General features: G+C 42.8%; 1 protein-coding gene across 1 annotated transcript in view; it reads left to right on the top strand.

Moving 5' to 3' along the window:
• The window catches only part of insrb (insulin receptor b), a 73,077-nt gene that overhangs the window by 43,016 nt on the left and 20,881 nt on the right, over positions 1–9,180 (top strand). The gene's annotated exons all lie outside the window — the stretch shown is intronic.

Here is a 9,180-nt window from a genome sequence, read left to right as displayed (position 1 = left end):
GAAATACTGGAGTGCTTTTACTTTGAAAGGTTCCGCTTGTTGTAATAATTAAAAAAAAAAAAAGGCGAGAAGTCTATTTCCACTTGTACTTGAGACTGCACGGGCCACACGGTGGTGTAGTGGTTAGCACTCTCGCCTTGCAGCGAGAAGACCCGGGTTCGAGCCCCGGTTGGAACAAGGGCCTTTCTGCATGGAGTTTGCATGTTCTCCCCGTGTGTGCGTGGGTTCTCTCCGGGTTCTCCGGCTTCCTCCCACAGTCCAAAAACATGCAATGTGGGGATTAGGTAAATTGAACACTCTAAATTGACCATTGGAGTGAGTGTGAGAGTGAATGGTTGTTTGTCTCTATCTGTGTGTGGCCCTGCGATGGACTGGCGGACTGTCCAGGGTGTACCCCGCCTATCGCCCGATGTAGCTGAGATTGGCACAGCACCCCCCGCGACCCTCTGGTTGAGGATAAAGCGGTAGATGATGACTGACTGACTTGAGACTGCTAGCTGCAGGTACTGCTGGCAGAGAAAGAGGCAGACGGTGAGGTGTCTGTTCTCTTGCTAAACCACCATGTGGACAACACCAGTGTGCAGCAAAGAACGTGGTTAGGTGCTTGGGGCAATTGCCAATCTCTGATCAGTTAAAGAAATGCTCAAAATGGGGTTGATCTGATAGTTAAGTTCAGTGTCTGGACATCCATCACCTAATCAACTGAAATTAAATTTCATGATGAACCAAAAGTATGTTTGTCATACATTGTTTACCATACATTGATTTATTTGTGGCCATCATAGTCAGCATTTTCTCTGGGTAAAAGGACATGTTTCTGGGTCACGTAGTTGTCATTGAAGCACAACTGCAGTCCATGGCTTAAAAATGCCCAGTTAGAGATGTCAAATCACTGTCTGCAGTGAGTAGAGAACACTGGTCCACATTGTTTGATGCGTGTGTTTTGGCAAATACATCAATAAATCACTGATCTGATATCCCCCGGGCGTAGTGCTGACTAGTTATGAAGAGACTCCCCCCTTTTATGCTCTGCTGTGGTGGTGTGCGTGCATATGAGTGATTCTCAGTGGTTGTGATGTGAAGGAAAATCATGCGACCAGTGATGCAGGTGTCTCGCTCTCTAGATGGATGTTCTCTCACTGCCTCTCTCCATCACCTTCCCACTGTCACTGAAATGTCGACTCAGCAAAACTGCTTGCCCTCTCCGTGTGTGTGTGTGCGTGCGTGCGCGTGTGAGTGCGTGTGCGTTTGCTTGCTTGTTTACTGTCGATTGTTTGTTTGTTGATTCCACTCAGCTTTTCTCCTCTCTCTCTCTCTTTCTGTCTGCTCCAGTATCTGTACAAGTATGTGTGGTCCTAGCATGTCTTTGTTTGTATGCACCAGAATTTCATGTGTGCATTTAGATTAAGTGCAGCAGCAGTAAAGTGCTGCAGCTGGTGGCACTGTCACCAAATTAAAGATGTAGTACGGAGGAGGGGGAGAGAAGACACGGGGGGATAATGCAGAGTGGGCATGGGTGCATACGAGTGTCACTCAAAAATGTTCACTACTGATTGAAACACATTAAGTAGAGTATGAGTTGAAATCTTTAATTAGATGTTTCTGCTATTGCTAATTTTATACAAAGCAGTTATGCACAGGTACATCATTTATAACAATGTCATGGGTCACCGTCATGTTTTCCTACTTTCTAAACACAACCTGTTATAATCTCAGTCACTATGACAGTAATCTCGGATGATGTGGAATGTGGAGATGATGATAACTGATGGTAATATGATTTATGCCTCAAGGATTGAATTTCGGTGTCAGTTGTCATGTTGACATGTTGTATTTTTGTCTTTAGATTCTTTAGTATCCAAGCAATTCACTCAGCATTCAACATGTTTAAATTTGGTTCCCAGCCATAAGGGAGAGTGTGGAGGCTTGTAACTGTGCATGTGCTGGAGGGGAGAAGAAGAAGGGAGTGGCAAAGAGGACCATCAGAAAGTCGTATTGATCATAGTCCCATACTGACCATCTGTAATGAGATCTAGTGGCTTTCTGCTGGAGCAGATTTGTCACTTGGGGCTTGAGGCAACGTGAGATGAGGGGGTCAAGAGTAGAGGAGGAGGAGACAACAAAGTGGAATTATTCAGGTAGAGATAAAAAAAGACAAGACACGAATGATGACGAGAGGGGAATCTGAAAAAGCATACAGCTAATTACTGCAGACGGTCTATGTCTGGACTCATCTCCATGGTAACAAGATGGGCCAGCAAGGATGGCCAGCACACAGGAAGACACAGACAAGTAAATCAATGAACATCCAGACAAAGCAATGAGAAAGACCATGTTCTTTAAGCTAAATTCACCCTTTCATTTTGTTAGTTTTTTATGTTAGTCTGTGTGTTCATGCTCACGCTGACCATACATTGAGTCTCATTTAGTATTCATTGCTAGAGCAGTTATTGATTAAAAGCTAACCTTACATATAAAACAGGATTTATTGGACAGTGTGATACCAGGCCTGAGATCAGGGAAGGTTCCTGCAATCCGAGTGTTGGCTGGTTCAAATCATGCAGTGATGGTAAGGTTTGCCCTCCTGTGGTCTATAACGAGGGTTTCTGCTCAGCAACTGCTGTTGAATTGTCCTTAAACAGAGAGAACTCTTATTGCTGCGATCAAGCTTTTCACTGGCCCAGAGCTGCAGCAGACTATTATTTACTTTCAAGTGTATGCACAGACAGTATATGCTTATTTAACCCAGGACGTACAGCATTTAGACATTTGCATATAACAGCCTGGTGTCATAATTATCCCCAAATGTATGCTGTCAGCTTAAAGAATTTAATAACTTTAAGTTGATTGTTGGTAGAAAGACAAGGATTAGTGCTCAGCATGCGAATGCAAATGCTGTAGTCCCACTATTTTTCGTTCTTCAGTAGCCTTTTCTTTTTCTCACCTTCTTCTCATTCTTACTTCCACATACTTACAATACGATGCGAATCATGCGACACAGCTTTATTATCAGTTTTCACTGAAATTCATTTTGCAGTTCATAGGACGCTCCGTTACAAAATACTACAACAAACTTCGAAACATTCAGCTCAATTAGGAAACTATTGCTTGTATTTTGTAATTGATAATTATTTCTAAAAATGTTTACCTATTCAAATTATTTCATACTTTCTGAAATATTCAACTTTATTCAAATACAATTTCTCATTCAAATTCAGATTTTTCACAGTTGCAGTTAAAATATCATCGAATGTTCCGCCTATTCATGGATTTTATATTGGTGTATATTGCGTAGAAGGTGCAGAGTTTGAGTGATGACATCAGAGTGGAGAGAGGTTGTTCAACTCTTGAAAAAAAATATACATGTATACAGTGTGACTACCAAAGCTCAGTGACCATCCAGCTTCTCCATAGAGCTCAATATAAACTGACCTCTCCCACTCGGGCAGAAACATGAAAGTTCCCAATTTTACAACGGCCATTTCTCAGTAATTTTTGACTCTGTCTTCACAAAGTTAATATCAGGGTCTTCGACCCAAAGCCTCGATGAAGGTATTTCAGCAATACGAACCATGTTCTTCACTTTGCCATGAGTAGTTCGAAAGATACATCAGTGATGCTCTCTGTATTTTAATAGACCTGCTCTGTATCTCACAAGGTGCCATCGCTATAGCAACCAATCACTGCAGGTGCCACAAGGCTGACATTTTTGCAATTACGCGACATCCCTAATGGATGTATTCAGATTTTGGATATATTTCCTACTTTCAGTCCCTCTTTTTGCACTGATTTCCAACCAGAAACTCATCATTTCAACTTCTCATTCACACCAATTCAGTCCCGCATGCCAGATTGGCTTCAGCCTGGGCAGAAGGCAGCAGTCCTACTGAAATTTCTTCTGAAAATGACTTCTCTAATTAATGTTACATTTACATTGTGTTAGACTTGGAAGAGAGGACAAGGAATGAATGCGCCAACACATAAAATTGGGCAAAACATTGACATCAAGTGTGAATCATTTGGTGGGGATCAAGTCTTTCTTTATCATTATAGTTTGACAGTTCAGTTAAGTGCAACATTTATTGTTTCATTTATCTAATTTACCAGTGTAGCAAGCATCGATCCACCATGACCTGAGCCTGGCCAAAGCAAAACGTTTATCCGTCTGACATCTATGTTGGTCTGTGTCTGTCGCTTTCCACCTACAATACACAATGTGGTCGATGGGGCCGTTGTGACCCGGTGGCATGAAGCAGAACAGTGAGTGCCTTGGCGCATGTTAAACCTCCCAATCTCATTACTGAATGGTGTGTGTGTGCGTGCGTGCGTGCGTGCGTGCGTGCGTGCGTGCGTGCGTGCGTGCGTGTGCGAGCGCACTCTTCAAAGATGGATCCTTGCATAGAGGTGGTCTGTGTTAGACCTTGTGGACATGCAATAATGCCTTGTCCAAACATTTACCATTAAGGATTCAGGCTACAGTGTGTGAGTCATTCACACTGGAAAGTGACACTACAGTCATTGCATTTTCATGCACAGTTAAGTCAAGCTATGTTTCGAACTCTCATTTTTTCAGATCGACTTATCTGTCAATAAAGTTAAGTCGACAAGTCGTTTGATGACGTCATCGCATTGACACAGCGGAGGAACACAGCTATACAACAATGAGCAACTTTTATTAAAGCTCAGCATCCCCCATCGTACCCACTCCCAAGGGCCGATGCACTCGCCTCCAATTTAGTACAATTTCACAATTACAATTTCATTTTAAAACTCTGGGTTAAGTTCACAATAATGTGAATAATGTGCCATGGTCATCATTGTCTTGGTGATAGCGTGACAGGTTTATATAAATAGTACTGATAGTAATGGAAGAAATGTTGTGATTCTTCTGGTCTTTTCCTTCTTCTGTATTCACACCACCGATTTATAGTGATGGCCTCCCACAGCTTTGTAACAGCAGAGAATTGTTTTGATATTTTCAAGCACACGAGTAAAGTCAAAGACTCCTCTCAGGTTCCTGTCTTTGTAAAATTGCTTCTATAATGGCTTCTCTTTATCTGTGTGTCAATGATCCCGAAAGGGAGTGGCTGCTGTAGAAAAGGAAAGGCATGACTTTTGTCATAACCTGGCTCAGAGTCTATGGCAAAAACTGGGAACGGACATGAGGTGTGACGCAAACACAAATAATTCATTTAACAAAATTAATACAATTGCAAACTACATCAACAAACTGAATGGAATGGGATTAATCTGTGGTATCAGTAGCGTATGTGTGCATGTGTCTGGAAATACGGTGTTGTGTAAGTGTAGTGGAGAACAAAAACTAATCAAAAAAATGAATGGTGCTGGCTCTGGAGAGGGCGATGGCAGGAATGAGAGAGATTGAGGCATTTTTGGTTGGGCTTAAATGGTCAGCAGCAGCACTGGCTCAGGTCCTTCACAATCAGCCAATCAACTCTGCATACAGTACCACAGAGACAGATAAAAAACAAAGAGGTCATCCCCCACAACAAACAAACATACAAACACTGGTAAGAGCAGGGCTTAGACTTAAGCATCTATTGGATCGTCACACTGTCTACTTTACTTTTCATCCTGTATTCAGGTCTTAACCAATGATCTTATTCAGAATTAGACATTCTTCGTAGAAATGTGATGTAACCTCAGAGGCATGTGTAGTGCAGTAAAAGTGTAGTGTGACTGATCATACTTTCCAACTGCTGCAGCTACTGCCATATACTGAATAAAATGTTATATATGTTGTATGTTATTTAAAAGAAAAAAAAATATATATATAGGAAATGTTAAAATATTCTGTTTACAATTCTATTCAACATCTTAATCAACAACTACAGAAAGCATTCAGAAGGGACAAACCTTGACCAAAGCTGCTCAGTTTCCCACCATCTTATCAGTATCTGGATCACCAATACAATTGAGTCATTTCTTTTTGGGCCATAAACTACTAAAATTTCATTAACATATGTCTTATGACTTTTTGAGTTTTGCTGCTCCCACAAAAAACATAACATGCAAATTTGTGGGGGTAAATGGGCATACATTGCTGACAATAAAAACTGATGTTATTTATAATAAAAAGTGATATTGTTATTTGACTTACTGGATTTTAAATACAAAATAATGTTGTGATAAAATATATAATGGATATAATGGTCATGTTGGGAAACCATTTAGGCATCACACATGATCTGCAATTCTCATTCTGGCTACTACTTGCTTGGAGTTGTTATGGTGTTAGGACAGGTGTTATTTTGCAGCATACATTAGTTGTTTGAACTCCTGTACGGGATATCGAGTCAAATTAATTACTACCTGTGTCACAATATAATCTCACAATGTTATCGTTGTTTGCTCTCCTGTTGTTCTCCCAGCTTTCTCCCTTACTTTCTCTTCAGCTCACTTTATACTTATCTCCTCCCTCTCCTCTGTTACTCTGCCTATGGCCATTGAACACAAGCAGACCTTTGCCTTAAGGCGTGTTCCCACCAAGTGAAACAGTTTCGTATGGTATGGTACAGTACGGTATGTCATTTTTTGTGTGTCAATTGGGAATAGTACCAACATTTCCTACAACAACCGTGCCATTCTTTCGTACCCTACCCTTGGGGCACCACAGTAAAATGGTACAGTACGATCAGGGTAGCTCCACCCACGATAGTCAGCTGATATAAGAAAGAGCTGCTGGATGAGCTCCATTGTTGCCCATTGTGTTGTCTGTTGTGTCGCGTTCAATGTCGTTTGTTTGTTGTCGTCTCACCGGTATGACATCACGATACGTGGCCATCGGGCTGTCTACCAAGTAATCTGTTCTCAGATCAAACGCACGCCATTCCAAACCATACCGTACTGTACCAAATCGAACACAGCATTAGTGTTTGTCCATATTTGTATCTTTTTCCTGTGTTTTCTTGCATGCATGTGTATTGATGCCTCTGTTGACAGTATCTCTGTCTGTTTTTTCCCTTCCCCCCATTTCTTCCCTGTACTCTCTCACAGTGAATGTCTTACATCACATTACTAGAAGCATTTATAGCAAAGCTTTTGAAGCTTAGGACTCCCACCATGGCCAAATATAGTAAACGTGAATCCAGCAGTGTGTGTCTGTGTGTGTGTGTGTGCGTGTGTGTGTGTGTGTGGCTAAATGCTTGTGTGCGAGCATGTGTTCTCCTGAGTAAATGCTCCGGGGCAAAAACGTGTTTGTTATTGTTCCGAGCACTTCGACTGACAACACTGCCAATTAAAGGGGAGGTTTTATGTGTTAAGAACAGGAAGTGTTAACATGTGTGGCTGCACGCTATTGGTTGCACAGCTTCTCCCATGTTCCTTCCCTGGGAACTGAGCAGCCAGGGCTCTTTACTACCATGGCCAAATGAAAGGTAAACACAACACACCTTTGATCAGGCTTTGCATTCAAGACCCTGACTGGAACCACGTGCATGTGTGGGTGACTGTGTGTGCGTGGCTTAATGAGAGGTAAGCTCTCCAGGATGCTACCGCCTCCTCCTCTTGTTGTTGAAGTATGAGTGAAATCATCCCCTCATCCTCGCCTACTTCTCTCCATCCCCCCCACCCAGCGAGCATGAAAACAAAACAAGGCGTTGTATGAATGAAAGTGGGAGGGGCCTAGCGGCCTAGAAAGGCAGGCAGATAGAGAGATAGATAGTGGTGCAGGCTTGGGTGAGGCTGTGGCAGAGAGGAGGGACAGAGAAGAGGACAGTGGAGTAAGAGGAGGAGGGGATGAATGAATGAGTGAGCTGACAGGAGCATGTTTGACACAACAGCTAGTTTGAGTAGCCCAGAGCTAGCGTGAGCAGAATGGGGAATATTGCTGCTGCAGTAGTACTCCCTGCTGTATACTTGCTTAGACTACTGCAGCAGAGGAAAGGGGTAAACATAGAGTGGAAGAGTGTTTTGAATAATAATAAAAAAAGTAACAATAAAATAGTAGAGAGCCATCATTTATTGAATGTTTCATTATTATAAAAATAGGGTGCAAACATATTTTTCATGACATGTACTGAATGGAGGCAATGTTCGGCTTGTTTACTTGTTCCACCTATCTCTGGTTTGGCTGTGGTCCAGCCTTAAGTGCATTGTAATTCACCCAATGGAGCAGCAGCAGTAGATTCATTTTCCCTGGCACACTGGCTCCTTAGCTGTGTCTGCCCTCTGTCTGCCCCAGCAAGGCCAGGGTTAATCCTGGGCGTCTCTCCTCCCATCATGGAAGAGGCCTTTGAATGGCTGCCTCCCCCAGCCAGCAAACACATTGGCTGAAGCTGAGGGTGGATCTGGGGTTGAAGAGGCACTCCGGCATGGATTCTTAGCTGGAACTGGATTGGGCAATTTTCTTAGCTTTCCCTGCTCTGCCCTGTAATGCCGTGGCCACAGCATGTACACACACTGCAGACAGAGGAGAGGGGAAGGGCTAGAAAAGAGCTGTTGGTCAGAGACAACTGGAATGGTGGCTTTAGTAGCACATGGTAAAGAAAATGCAATGGTGCGACCCCTGCATGAACCACCCCAGAGGGTCAGAGATTATGTTTTTTCTGCATTAGTCATTCTCCCTCTCCACGGTTTTAACCTCCTGTCCCTTTTGTCATTGTTCTTTCCTTTAACCTCATTATCCCACCCCTCTGCTTCCCCTGCAACCTCATTTGTCCTATCTGCTTTAACTCCAGCAGCACAATGGGCAGCCCTCCCATGCAGGAGGGGGGCTGCCAGCCGTATCCTTGGAAGTGAGAGCTCATGTGTTGTGCTCAGAGTCGAGGCATCCTACTGTGCTCCCGTTGCACCTTTCAACTATGTAGGAGTGACGAATACTGCTCAAAATATTGTTTCTTCAAATGTTGTAGCTACTCAGCAACACTGATTATTTTGCATCTTTCTGAGTTTACCTTCATTTTCTAGTAAGGGTAACCCTAACCCCTTTCATCTATAAAGGACCCAGAGCAGGGTCATGAGATCGTAAAATGATGCTTTTTGCCAAAGCTAATAGTATAGTGAGAAACATGGCGAGAGACGGCTATTAAAATGCAGTGTCATGACCAGGATACTGAGTCAGTGGACGCATGTAGCTGTTTTCTGCAGTGGAAGTAAATGAGTGTATTTGAAGGTTGAGAAACTGGTAACTGTTATGTTTGTGAAGATGTTTGTCGAGAG

The sequence above is a fragment of the Solea solea genome, chromosome 9 (genome assembly GCF_958295425.1).
Source record: "Solea solea chromosome 9, fSolSol10.1, whole genome shotgun sequence".
Classification (NCBI taxonomy): domain Eukaryota; kingdom Metazoa; phylum Chordata; class Actinopteri; order Pleuronectiformes; family Soleidae; genus Solea; species Solea solea.
The sequence above is the reverse complement of the archived record's forward strand: the minus strand, read 5'-3'. Positions and strand labels throughout refer to the sequence as shown.